At 37.3% G+C, this 14,034-nt stretch overlaps 1 long non-coding RNA gene across 1 annotated transcript; it reads left to right on the top strand.

The window, feature by feature from the left end:
- Nucleotides 1–1,425: 1,425 nt before the first annotated feature.
- LOC143723190 (uncharacterized) lies at nucleotides 1,426–2,970 on the top strand. Its single transcript, XR_013197064.1, has 3 exons — nucleotides 1,426–1,765; nucleotides 2,664–2,779; nucleotides 2,951–2,970. It is a non-coding gene; the product is annotated as an uncharacterized LOC143723190 (long non-coding RNA).
- Nucleotides 2,971–14,034: the final 11,064 nt, after the last annotated feature.

Genomic DNA, 14,034 nt, shown 5'->3' on the forward strand with positions numbered 1-14,034 from the left:
AAAGTGAGGTGAACTCTATGAAATAACAGTCACCTAACCAGTTAGAACTTAGAGCATCTCAGCAAGATGCCATCTGAAGTTCAGCGGGGGTTAGTGGCTAACTGGCAACCGAGGAAGTGTCTTGCTTCTTCTGGGGAGTACAGCATTTTTGGCTCGCCTTGATTGAGAATGACCTTCAGCGTTGCAGGATAAAGGAGGAAATTCTGGATACCAGCTTCCCGCATTTCCCTCCGAATTGGTGCAAACGCACTTCTTCTTTTTGCAGTCATAGGAGAAAAGTCTGGAAAGAAGGACAGCGCTGCTCCATCGCTTGTTTTTACCGGGGCATGCAGTCTAGCAGCCCGCAGAATGAGCTCCCTGTCCGTGTATCGCAGAAGTTTAAAGAGAAAGACCCGTGGTTTAGCGCGATCTGAGGTAGCCTTTGTATACACGCGATGTGCTCGTTCCACTTCAATCTCTCTTCCCGCCAGAGAAGGAAGCCACGTCGACAGCGATCTTTTCAAAAAGCCCATGGGGTCGTCTTTCTCTGATCCTTCAGGCAATCCAACCAGACGCAGATTGCTGCGCCTGTTGCGGTCTTGTAAATCTACCACCTGTTGTTCAAGCGCGGCTAATCGTACATCGTGATCTGCGACTACTTTCTTTTGTTCACGCATCTCACCTGTGAGAAGATCGAGTTTAGAGCATAGTGACTGGACAACTGACATGTGAGAAGCTAAATCACCCCGCATCGCCGTCAACTCGGTTTTTAGAATGTCCTCAAAGCGTGCAACAGTGTTAGCCATTTTGTCAACCGTATCACTTGTGGTCGTCACCGTCGGCGCCTTGGATCTCTTCTTAATCGGAGAAGATGACGGCGACAAATCTTGCTGTTTTCGACTGTGTGACATCTGGCAAACTACAATTATTGAATAAAACTTAAAATAAAACAAAAAATCGGCAAAAAAGGGGCCAAATGTACGGAGCTCTACGACAGGGTTCATGAGCACGTCACGTGACTCCTGTACCCTGGATTGATTAACTGTATTCAATTTTAAAATCTGTTATAAAACCTTTGATCTTAAACTGGTAATGATCATATGTTTTGGACTTTGTTCCACAACAGACAATAAGGGTCACTAATATTCCTAACAATTTATTATGGATAGTAAACAACCATGTTTTTAGCAAAGGACATCTTCTCATGCTACCATGGGCTTTTCATTACATACATGCACATGTAAAATTTAAAATAGTTCAAAAAATTAATTTATATTGCTTCAATTATATTGCCTTGTTTTTTTAGCTTTCCACCATCAGTCTCCCTGTGGAATCAAGTTTTAGTGATTATGTAATTTCCGATAAAAAAAAGACATGAGGCCAAAAAACAGGCATAAGAAAGCATTGGTAAATCACACATTTTTATGCTAAAAAGATCCAGAAGTACAAAGACTTGATTTACAATGTTGGTGATGAGGTTCTTCTGATGAATATGAGGAAGCGTGGAAGAAAAGGAGGAAGGATTGAACCTGACTTCACAGGACCCTACATCATTGAGAGACTCAGTGGCAAACTTGTCACATTAAACAAACCTGGAGGGATTACTTTAAAAACTAAATATAGCATTGGTCACATTAAACCATACAGAAGAAGCCAAACTGGAAAGGTGCCTGATGACTGTTCTGGTATCTCCGTCTCCAGTGGGTCTACAGAGAGTAACAGTTCTTGCAAGATGCCTCGTTGCACTGTTGCACCTACACTCAGCCCTCAGCATTCTGGAACCAAGGTAAATGATTCTGAGAAGCTCCCAGAAGATTGAGTGTTACAAAGACCTTCTGTTATTCAAGTTACCCCTAAAATGCTTGACCAAACAAATGGGTACATCAAGGAGGTCAGAGCCAACGGATGAAGAGACAGCAGTAAAATTCCCATCAGATATAAACCAAATCTCAGAGGAACAAGGTTTTATATTTACAGAGATCTCAGTTCACCCTTAGTTGCCAGTTTGGCCTACCTGACCAGTTTGGTCTTGTTATGGTTGCTTGCTTGCAGTGTTTAAATCATGGTGGCCACTTTGACCTGTTGGTCACAGGTCACCGTTATTTATAGGAAGTAGACATAATAACCAATAAATTATAAAAAAAGACACAGCCAAGCCATATATATATATATATATATATATATATATATATATATATATGCCTAATAAAATTCAAACTAAGACAAAAAGTATTTGTAAATCAAAGCTCACTGAAAAACCTTCACAACTGCAGCCACCAAAATATTACATTTTTCTTATTTAGTATAGATACCATAAATTGTTTTTGAGTTATACTGTATCCACTTCCTCTAGCTGTCCTGCACACTTTTGATATGATGACTGTTTGCAAGGGCATAGGTTTGCATATGGATGGATGGACATGTCCCTACCAATATTTTAGGAGGACAGAATTGTCCTTCCTAATACTTCAACGAACTCAATCACATTAATTTTCATAATATATACTACAGATGTGGGGGTAGGAGGTGGATTGTTGTCTCTTCCAACGTAAAGACCAAACCTACGGACTTGACTGTTTGGCACGTTCATTTTGCCAAGTTCATCTTATGTTGGCTCGTTGGCCCCGTAAAGTTGATTAATTAGAAAAAATATTGACAACACTGACTTTGTCTTTCTTTTTCAGTAATGAAGGTCTGGGCTGCAAATGTCACTGGTCAGGTTGAAGCAGTTGTTGGGCCATATAAGCTCTATGACTCTTCTTTTCACTCACTGCAAGGGGCCGAGTGGCTTTCTGATGAAGTAAGTTATTTATTCTTATGCTATGGGTGGCCTTTCTTTCCAATCGTCCGGTTGTCTAAGTGACTTATAAACCCAGAACATTATTTTAAGAGTCACCTAATTAAAAAAAAAAAAATCTCACAAAAACAAAGTTTAGTTTGTTCATATTCATGTTTATTTTTCTTAATTTAGGTTATTGATGCATACCTGCATCTGGTTGTTGAAAACCAGGAACACTAATTTAATTTTATATACTTACAAAAAATTTTTTAAAACAAATTTCAGAACCACATACACCAGCTTTGTGCAGTTGTTGCACGTTCGTTGTTTGCTGGACAGTTCAGATGCCTAGGAAAGGTAATTTAGCTTTCCAGAAAGCATGATTGAAATGGTATACAACTTATAATACACACACCCAAAAAGCAATAGTTTAACTTTATGTGCCATGTTTTTTTTTTTTTTTTTTTGTAGAATTTTATTTAAATGAAAAGGGATTTTCATATCTTTTCATATTTTTCGATTCTATATTGTACTAATTTACATATATATTCATCTCTTTTATTTTCAGGTACAGTGTGAGAGCTGCAATAGATGGGCACATTTTAAATGTTGCAACTTCAATAGCCTAAATGTGTTTATTTGCAAAAAATGTGTAGTATAGTTTGAGTGTATTTCCCTTTATCATTTGCATTGAAAACAGTCTGCAGCACAATGTAGTCTTATTTAGTTCATATTTATATTAATAACTTATTGTTTTACTTGTTTTGTATTGTGCCTCTGTTGCTGCATGATTTTGCATTTTGAAATGAATTTGATTAATAATCTCTTTTCTATATTGTTCTGCTTAATTATAAATTATCTCAATAACTAATCTTATTTCAATTTACATAATCAATTTACATTATAATCTGTTTTAGGGTAAATTTGTAACATCTGTCCAGGGACTACCGATTAAAAACTTAGACTGTAAAATCATCCTATCTGTTTATTTTTCTACTGGTAGGACAATCTGAGTATGTATTTTGCTCCGTAAAATCATCCTACCCGTTTATTTCATATTGTAGGACAATCTGAGTATGTATTTTGCACTGTAAAATCATTCTATCCGTTTATTTCATATTGTAGGACAATCTGAGCAGGGGCGCAACTACCCAGTGTTAGAGGGGTATGCAGCAACAATTTTGGCGCCCTCCCAATACACACACACATATATATATATATATATATATATATATATATATATATATATATATATATATATATATTAGACCGCTTTATAGTCGATTCTCACATGCTCTAGACATACAAGCAATCGAAATTACGTTTCCCTCCATCCCATGGTGAAGACAGAGAAAAAGAAAGAAATATATATATATATATGAACAATGTTAACAAATAATAAAAGTTACAGAATAAACAGTTACAAACATACACATATACACATACATACACACATATATATATATAAAATAATAATAATCATATTGTGTGTAGCTGTCATTTGTATCAAAATGATCATCCATCAAATCTTCCTTATCCCAGAAAATGTTCTTTTTTTCTTTGCAAATCCCTGTACTTGTGACAATAACAACAACAATGATGACATAAATTATGTCAGTGAACAAAAAAAAAAAAAACAGAAACAGATTTTGTCCAAGTGGTCAACAAAAGCCTTGTTGCTGTTTGCCACTTGATCATACATATTATATAGCACAGATCTTTAAAGAGAGAGAGAGAGATGTGACCCTAAATACAGCTTCCATGTCACCCAGCAGATGTAACTATAGTTTGTATGTCTGATAGCACAGCTAACATGAACATACATGAATGGTAAAACAAAATCTATTTGTTTCCATGATAAACCAGCCTTATTGCATAAGTCATGTTTTCCAGCTTCTAGTCATTTATTGTGCATGCTACCTTATATTTACCAGTTGTTATTTTACTTTAATAAAATTGAGATATGTCATGCATGGGATTGGTACCATAAGGTTTTACCAAAATCTAAATGTAGATATCAGCAATATTATTTTGCATTAAGTTAGCAAACACTTGCTGTTAACATTAATATTTGCAAGCCTCCAAGCTTGGTAGCAAATCTACGCATGATTCCATGGTAAACAAGAGATATTGCATTAGTTGTTTTCCAGATTCTTGTAATTTATTGTACATGCTACCTTATATTTTTTAGTTTTCAGCTCAGCAACCTCGGTTTTGCATATTCTAAACTAGCTAGCTCTGGCTGCTACATTCCCAGAGTTAGCAAACGTTAGTCTGTTAACATGAATATTTGCAAGCCTTCTCCAAGCACAAACATCACATACCTGTTGCATTTCACCATCCACTTATTTAGCGGCTGTCGCATCCCTTGACATGCCATCTCCTTTAACCTCCTTCTTTTTCTATTTTTAGCCGCCGACCGCTTTTTTGCTTCATTCATCTGTTTCGAGTTTCAACGATAACGCACTCCTGTGCTGCTCACGGGCGCGCCCCCGCCCGCTCGCGATACCCTTCTATCTCAAAATAAATTCTATGATGGAATATTATGAGGGCGCCGGCGCCTACTCTAGCCTGTTAGTCCTCTAAAATTTATATAACTTTTTTATATTTAACTTGTATAACTTTTATATGTATATAGCTTATAAAAAAATAGATTTTTTTTAACCATCGCTTTGGCGCCCCCATGATGCGGCGCCCACTTTTTGCGCCACTGAATCTCTGAGTATGTATTTTGCACTGTAAAATCATCCTACCCATTTATTTCATATTGTAGGACAATCTGATGATGTATTTTGCTCCGTAAAACCATCCTACCCGTTTATTTCATATTGTAGGACAATCTGATGATGTATTTTGCTGCGTAAAATCATCCTACCCGTTTATTTCATATTGTTGGACAATCTGAGTATGTATTTTGCACTGTAAAATCATCCTACCCGTTTATTTCATATTGTAGGACAATCTGAGTATGTATTTTGCACTGTAAAATCATTCTATCCGTTTATTTCATATTGTAGGACAATCTGAGGATGTATTTTGCACCGTGAAATCATCCTACCTGTTTATTTCATAGGACAATCTGATGAGGTAACGTTACTTTGCACTGTAAAATCACCATACCGTGGCCTAATAAGAATCGTCGGCAAAGTTACACTGAATTATGTAGTCACAGACGCGAAGCAGAAACGCGCTGTAGGATTTTACGATGCGGTAGGATGAACCGATACATATGGCTTTAATTTTGCGCTACGGTAGGAAAAACTGAAAAGGTAGGACAGATTGACAGAACACCGGGACTGATCCCGGCAATGTTACTAGGTCCCCAACCCGGCATCAATCCCGGGTCGTGATTGCGTTCACACAGAAGGCGTTCTGGCAATTTCCCGGGATCAACGCGCTGTGTGAAAGGGGCTTTAGTGGACTAAGCTAACGTAGGGATTGAGTCTTTGGGGGGTGATTCGGATTTAGCCTTTGTCGCGAAGGGCTTAACACACGTCGCGCCAAAAACACATGGGACCCATTAACGTTAAATTCTGTCCACATTGAATACGCGCCGAAATCGTCGTCAGTTAACGGACGCTGCTTTCTATTTCTGACCCGCGTAGAAAGACAAACGCATTTGGAACGCTCGCTTTGATGTTTTTTTTTTTTTACTTCCTGTTTAGGTTTATAAGCCATGTGCTCTCATAGACACTGAGATGTATTGCCGGTTTTCCTGCCTTACTGAACGTACTCCATTGTGTTATTGCCTTGTCTATTGTTATGATCTTTTGCCTGGTCATTGGATTATTGTTTCTGCCTTGACTGCCTGTTGGACTGTGTTTTTTCGACCACTGCCTGCTAGTTTTGGCGACAGCGGGCGGGATGCTCCAATGCAGAACCGCAAAACCATACGTCATAGCAGTGTGAGGACGACAGGGCGAGGCTAACAGTCTGATGCCGGAAGTGGGCGCGGCAAGGCATTGCGCTACTTTCGTGTTTTGGAACGTTTTAAAGTTGAAAACAACGTTATTATAAAGACTTTTTAAAAAATGATTTAATTGAAAATATTTTATATATATATATATATATATATATATATATATATATATATATATTCAAATAGTATAACAGGTAAGAATTATGTTCTGTCCTATTAACATATATATATATATTTCAACCTACTAGTACTATTAACAAATGTTAATCGGTTTTTAAAAGTTAAAATTATACTTTATCCATTTGCTTTGAGTCAAATGGCTAACAATGTAAATTGAACAAAGCTTAAAACAAAAACAAAAATAATACAATGAAAACAAAGTTTGAGCGTTTGAATATTTGATTTAATTAAAAATAATTTTTAATACTCAACTCACAATTTTTTCATAGACCATACACAACAATTATATGATGAAATGTGAAATATGACGGGAAAAGGGAAACATTCAGTTCCTGTGCTTCAGAGTGTAACTCCAACCCTACCCAAACTTATCCCTGTTGTGTGTTTACATGTTTAATTGGATGCCTTCATAGATATGAAATATTATTATAACAAAATACAAATACACAAATATATATAATTGTCTGTGTTTTGTTAGCTTAAGTTTCAGTGTGCATTGTTTGTGTAACCTTTAGAAGTTAATGAAGATAAATTAATAAAAATTATTACATTGTTTCAAAGCAGCTTTACAGGGATAATAGGAAAATAGTGCAACAAAGTTTGTCTCTGCAGATCTAGAATAAAATAGTGTCATAAGACAGCTTAAGTAAGTTCAGTGTTGATTCATTTATGTTGTAAACAAATTATTAATTAATCTATATAGCCATTCTGGAGAAAACAGTGATGTCATCGTCCAGCTCAGTTCTGTTCTCATATAATGCCGCAATAAAAGATTTAAGTTAAGTTTTAATTGGGTAAACTTCAAAAGAAAAGGGAAAAAAGAAAAACAATTTACAAATAAACATGTAAAAAAGATCAATAGTATTGTTGAATATTAACTTACAAAATACTTAGAGCCGTTTTGTATAAGCGTATAACGTTAAGTCTGTTATATCCCTCAAAGATAGAACAACTTTTTGCTCCGCCATGGTTAAACATGAACTCCGCCCACTTCCGGCATCAGATTGTTAGGCTCGCGCTGTCGTCCTCACACTGCTATGACGTATGGTTCAGCGGTTCTGCAGTTGGTTAGATCAGATGTGTCTTTTCTCGAGGCTTCGAATGCACGCAGGGGCGTGATTTTTTTTCCCAAACCACTTCAGCGGAAATCCCGCCCTGCAGCCGATTCTAAAGTTTTCATTGGTCATGTCAATCACTGTACTGATTGCCTACACCAAACACTGATCCCTAAACCTACCCGTCACTGTAACCTAAACCAATGAAATCGGCTGCAGGGCGGGATTTCCGCTGAAGTGGTTTGGGAAAAAAAATCACGCGTCTTGACGTATGGTTCAGCGGTTCTGCAGTTGGTTAGATCAGATGTGTCTTTTCTCGAGGCTTCGAATGCACGCAGGGACACCTGCTGGTCAATGGAAAAACGGTGCAGGAAAAAATGGTCTGGAGTGTGACGGCGCCAAAAATGTTACATGGTTCATGAATGATACATTAACATATCATCACGATACATTAACATTCATGATACATTAACATACACACATGTATGTATATAAATGTATATAAATAAATAATTAAGTAATTCTTTGAAGTATTTATTTAATCAGTTTTGTTTCATAATTTTGTAACTGGGTAGTGCTTTTGTTGAACATATGGAAATTGAGTTCTTTAGACTGGATAAAAGAAGGTGAAAGTGATTAAGGTGGACTGGACAGAGAGAATTGGAAGTTCTTGTGTAACATGCATAGACAGTGGTAACATGAGACGGGGCAAACATATCCGCCAAAAGTGAACCCCTTTTCGAAGCACTGCTGCACTCAAACGAGGCTTCGAAAGTCACCGGTGACGTCATTTCAAAAGCGGGAAATAGACTACTGTCTGCCGACACAAGGCAGTATATATATATAGGGTGAATTTCCCTAATGTGGGACACTGCCTAATGTGGGACACCTAAGGTCTGGTGTTTCTAGGTCCCCCATAAATACAAGAATGACAGTGAAACTATGGGTTAGACAAAGCTGTGGTGTCATGTGATCAAAATCACATGACCTATCAAATGTCCAATCATATTTGAGGGTGGAGCAATCATCAAACAGGAGACACCTTGTGTGAAAACCTATTGAAGGTTAATGACATAGAGTTTTAACAAATTTGATGTTAAGGAGTTAAATAGATTTTAAACAAAGCAATCCTGCTATTTTTTAGCCTATATGCTTATAAAATGTTTGTCCATCCAAAAAGAGTGTAATTTATGTGTATAAACTATATATTTTATATTTTTATCAAATTTCCTAGTGTCCCACATTAGGAAATGTGGTTTCCAAACCTGGGACATCATGATCAGCCTAATGTGGGACAGTACTTCAACGAGTCAAAAATGTGTGGTGGGGCATGTTTTTTTTATTTTATTTTTATACAAATATTAATAATGTTTATATTAGACAAATCTTACCTAAAAAAAAAAAATCACCTAAGGCATTGATGAAATGGAAACCTTTTTTCAGATTCTGTGGTCAGATATGAATAAATATGTAATTCCTAATAAATAAGTAAAAGAAATTCACTTTAAAATAATAAATAGATATTATCCATGTAATGATTTTATCAGTAAGTTTAATGAAGGGGTTTCTCCATTATGCTGTTTTTGTAAAGAGGAAACAGAAACAATTGTACATTTATTTTTTAGTTGTAATTATACCAAATTATTTTGGTCCAACGTTTCTCTGTTTATTTGTTAGATGTTTTAGAAATTCATCACTATAACTGATATAATGGTCTTGTTTTTGGATTGTGATACTGGTTTACTGGAAATGGATAATATAACTAAAAATTTTGTTATTTTACATGTTTCATCCATTCATAACCAAGAAAATTACTAAGATTTAAAAAAGAATCTAAAATAAAATAAGATTATACTATTCTACATGTATCAATGTGATTTTTGGTCTTTTATCATAGATTTTTCAGTGTCCCATATTGGGAACACAACTGTCCCACATTAGGAAGCTGCAGATTTTCTCAGACAACTTGCAATAAGAGCACTAATATGTCTATAATTTCTCTTATGAATGGGTTATCTGAATTTTCTCTTTTGATTTGATTAGGACACATACTGGGGTTTTTAAAAGGGTATTGGGTGTGGATATAATGTTTTATCCCACTACCAGTACCTATCCCACTACCTATACCACTAACAGAAACCTTCTCTTTAACTTCTCTCCGCTAACCGAGGAAGAAATATCTAAACTTCTCCTCTCCAGTCATCCTACCACCTGCCCTCTAGACCCCATCCCCTCACACCTTCTACAAGCCATCTCTCCCACACTTCTACCAGCACTCCCACACATCATCAACTCATCCCTCCATACTGGCATTTTCCCTACAGCATTCAAGCAGGCTCGGGTAACTCCACTGCTTAAAAAAACAACATTAGACTCATCACTTTTAGATAATTACAGACCTGTCTCTCTCCTACCATTCATTGCGAAAACACTTGAACGAGTTGCTTTCAACCAAGTTTCATCTTTCCTGTCTCTGACCAACCAAGCTAGATGTCAACCAATCTGGCTTCAAGAAAGGCCATTCAACAGAGACTGCACTACTGTCGGTCACAGAAGCCCTGCGGATCGATAAAGCTGCTTCCAAATCTTCAGTTCTCATTCTGCTGGATCTTTCTGCTGCCTTCGACACTGTGAATCATCAGATCCTTCTGTCCACCCTCTCATCACTGTGCATCAAAGGAGCTTCCCTGCACTGGTTTGAGTCCTATCTCACAGGTAGGTCCTTCGGGGTTACATGGAGGGGCGAGGTATCCAAAGCACATCAACTGAACACAGGGGTTCCTCAGGGTTCAGTTCTTGGACCGCTCCTCTTCTCCATCTACACCACATCATTGGGACCCATCATACAGGCACATGGTTTCTCTTACCATTGCTATGCTGATGACACACAGCTCCACCTCCCATTTCAACCAGATGATCCCACAGTAGCTGCACGTATCTCAAGCTGTCTGGCGGACATCTCGGTATGGATGAAGGAACATCACCTGCAGCTCAACCTGGCAAAGACTGAGCATCTCGTTCTCCCTGCCAATCCGTCTCTACAGCACGATCCAGCTAGAGTCATCCTCAATCACCCCATCAAAGTCGGTCAGAAATCTTGGAGTAATATTTGATGACCAGCTGACCTTCACAGACCACATTACAAAGACAGCTCGATCATGCAGGTTTGCAATGTAACATCAGGAAGATCAGGCCTTTCCTAACTGAGCATGCAACACAACTTCTCATCCAGGCCCTGGTTATTTCTAGGCTTGATTACAGCAATGCTCTTCTGGCTGAACTTCCATCATGTGTTACTAAACCTCTACAAATGATCCAGAATGCTGCAGCCCGCCTTGTCTTCAACGAGCCCAAAAGGGCTCACGTCACTCCTCTGTTCATCTCACTGCATTGGCTACCACTCGCTGCTCGCATCAAATTCAAAGCTTTGACGCTAGCTTACAGATCTACCACAGACTCAGCTCCGTCCTACTTTCACTCCCTACTACAAGTCTACATCCCTTCCAGAAGCCCACGATCGGCCAAGGAGCAAAGGCTCGTGGTGCCTTCACAGCGAGGCACTTAATCACTTTCCAGAACATTCTCATTCACGGTTCCATGCTGGTGGAATGATCTCCCCACTCTCATCCAGAATGCAGAATCCCTGACAGCATTCAAAAGACAACTGAAAACTCATCTCTTCCGTGAGTACTTAACATAAAAAAAAAAAAATTCCTTCTCTTTTAAATCTTTCCTTCCCTTTTAAATCGTCTCTTGTCTAGCTTTTGCTACTCTGAGCAATGCCTGAACTTTGTATTTTGAGCACTTCTTGCGTTGTTCTTCCCTCTTCACGATGACTCGCTTGCTTTAGTCCTCAGTTGTAAATCGCTTTGGATAAAAGCGTCTGCTAAATGACTAAATGTAAGTAAATGTAAATGTAAATGTTTTGGTTACACATCGCAATATGTCACAGAAGTCTGAAGTGCAAAAAATGTCCCACATTGGGGCAATTCACCCTATATATATATATATATATATATTTATATATACATATATAGAAATGGTAAATGGACTGCATTTATATAGCGCTTTCACAGACCCAATGGCCACCAAAGCGCTTTACATATATGCCTCTCATTCACCCATTCACTCACTCATTCATACACCGACGGTGGTGTCAGCCATGCAAGGCGCCACTCAGCTCGTCGGGAGCAGCTGGGGTTAGGTGTCTTGCTCATGGACACCTCGACACTTGGTCAGGTGGAACCGGGGATAGAACCACCAACCTTTCGGTTTGTAGACAACCTACATGAACCACTGAGCCACTGTCGCCCAGTGCCTATGTCTATGTTATGTCTGGATTTGAGGTCCCAGGTCCCCAAAAAATGTCAAATAACCATTTCTTTTGCAATCTGTCTGATAATGTAGATCTTTGAAGACACTTTGAATGTTTAAAATATTTTCAAAGCACAGTTTGCTTGATCCAAAAGATTTTTCCCTGCATGATTTGAGCCCAGTTGTTTAATCTGGATCAGAATTATCTAAATTTGAAAATCTCATGTGATGTAAAAAAAATATATAAAAAAAATAGCCTAGCTATATATAGGCCTTGTCGGCTAAGTTCTCTCTAAAAGTTTTGCATTCCTCCAAGAAACTTTGCATTCATTCTCAAAATGAGAGAGAGAAATAGAATGTAAAGGTACTTGGGGAACCAGACATTTGCTAGAGAACGAAAAACCAAGCAAATTAATTTTTCTTCCCATCACCATGTTTTTTTTAAAGTTTTTTTTTTAGAGTTTCCGTAGCCCCCCATGTGACCCACAAGAAAAACAAACAAATATACCCATATATAGGCTAAGAGATTCAGAAACTATATTTTGAATGGTTCATCTCTGATGATTGTTCAAACAAATGTAGTTTATAAACACTGATTAAAAAAACATTTAAAGTTAAAAATATAATATTTTGTGTTTGGGGGGTTATTTATGGTTGTTAAATTAGGCCTATTTATTTATACGCCAAAGTCTCTCTTTACTTTCCTGAAAGTTTCAAAGTAAAAAGTTGTATTTTTTACCAGATATAGGATAAAGTTTTTTTTTATTTGTTTTTTTTACATTTTGTTCCTGAAATCTGCTGAGATGTAAACAGGTCTATCCCACTCTTAGCCTAAAACATTTTGAACACCAAAAACTAACGATTTGATCCAGTATCCAGATCATTAGTAATGTTGGATTCTCTGATCTAATCCAATTTCAGAATCTTCTTTTGAACAACCCATTTTCAAGATTTGATCCAATCCGGTAGCCGAAATCTGATCAGATCAATTCTGAACAGTTTGGCCCTGGATTGAGCGCCCCTGCATGGTCTAAATCATTGTATCACAGCGACATCAAGTGTCCCACTTAAACATTACAATATTATTATTTGTTACAAAGTTTATAGTGGTCTATTCCCAGCCAACAAAAATATGCTCTTAGAATGTTTTACTCACATTCCCATTAAGTTATAAAACGTTATTCCTGAATGTTTTTAAACATTCAAAATCTCCAGTTTTTTAATGTTTTAAGAACCTTTTTTCTTGCTTACGCATAAATCCTCCAAATATCCCCATGGAAACATTGCTTCTTCCATCCATTCTAAACACCACTTGTAGGATTACGCTGTTGCTTAGGCCTATATGGGCTTAAAAACACCCTGAACAGATGGCTATCACAGGGCTCATACACAGACAATTTATCGCCACTTTAACTATGCTGAATATCTTTGAACTGTGGTGGAAACTGGAGTGCCTGGGGGGTAGGCTACAATATAACTTTTTTTTTGTGCTAGCGTTTTATGAACTTTTTGAAAGACCAGATAACTTTGAACAAACGTTCTATTAGCTAACGTTAGCCTACTTAAAGAACTTTTGTTCATAACTTTGAGAGAACCTTGCGTTAGCTAAAGATCTGAGAACGTTCCCTGAGCCGGGAAACTGCTAAATGCGACTGTAAGGCATTAAGGTTTTAAGATATTATAAACATTATAACATCATGATTTTCTGTAATGCTGATTTGAAACAATGTTTTGTGAAAAGCACTATACTGTACAAAAAAAATATTACTTAGACAAATAACACTTAACGTAACACAAATAACGTTTTA

Source organism: Siphateles boraxobius, unplaced genomic scaffold (assembly GCF_051911475.1).
Source record: "Siphateles boraxobius isolate OS27281-9 unplaced genomic scaffold, OSU_SipBor_1 7, whole genome shotgun sequence".
In the NCBI taxonomy this organism is placed as follows: domain Eukaryota; kingdom Metazoa; phylum Chordata; class Actinopteri; order Cypriniformes; family Leuciscidae; genus Siphateles; species Siphateles boraxobius.